The sequence below is a fragment of the Halyomorpha halys genome, unplaced genomic scaffold (genome assembly GCF_000696795.3).
Source record: "Halyomorpha halys isolate HHAL.00 unplaced genomic scaffold, Hhal_1.1 Scaffold368.1, whole genome shotgun sequence".
In the NCBI taxonomy this organism is placed as follows: domain Eukaryota; kingdom Metazoa; phylum Arthropoda; class Insecta; order Hemiptera; family Pentatomidae; genus Halyomorpha; species Halyomorpha halys.
In genome coordinates, this window is record NW_027111728.1 from 378,528 (window position 1) to 379,214 (window position 687).

The 687-nt window shown below is 26.2% G+C and overlaps 1 protein-coding gene across 1 annotated transcript in view; it reads left to right on the forward strand.

The window, feature by feature from the left end:
* LOC106681839 (lachesin) overlaps window positions 1–687 on the forward strand; it is a gene marked incomplete at its 5' end in the record, with an annotated part of 271,331 nt that overhangs the window by 50,616 nt on the left and 220,028 nt on the right.

Genomic DNA, 687 nt, shown 5'->3' on the forward strand with positions numbered 1-687 from the left:
TATATATAGTTGTTTTTGTATCTTTTTAGACCTGATGAAGCTCTACAAAGTGGGGCGAAACGTGGTTGTTTACTTTTTTTTTGTTTTCTTCATAATATTAAAAAATATATTTGCCTGAAAGTCCGTTCCATAGATTTCTGACTGTAATAAACCATGTAATTAATTTTATTATCAAAATAAAAAAACCTATTATATGTATAAAAAAAGTTTTTTAACTTAAATTATTTATATTGGAAAAAGTAGAAGTTTAAATTTTCATTTTGAAATTGAAGGTTTTTATGCGAACAATAAAATTTTCATAAATGAAGAATGTGGATCATAAATTCAGATTCATCTTGTGTTTTCTCTGTATGATGTTATTCTACGTTATGTTGTACTGTCGATGTACTTTTTCCTGGAAGGAATAAAATTACATCTCAATTTGTGGGTATTCTACAGGAAAAGTGTTGATATTTCTATCCGGGAACCCGTGGAGTATTTGCTGTGGAAACTGATGTGTGAAAATAAATAGATATGTTTGCTTTAGCAAGCATTCTATTTGGCTTTTCCTCTTTATAAATGTAACAATTCGTAGTTCTTTTTTTTAGTAAGTAGAGAATTTATTTATTTCTTAATTTAATAGTTTTCAGTTTCCTAGATAATCTTAGGGTTTCATTTTATATATATATATATATATAGGGTTTCATT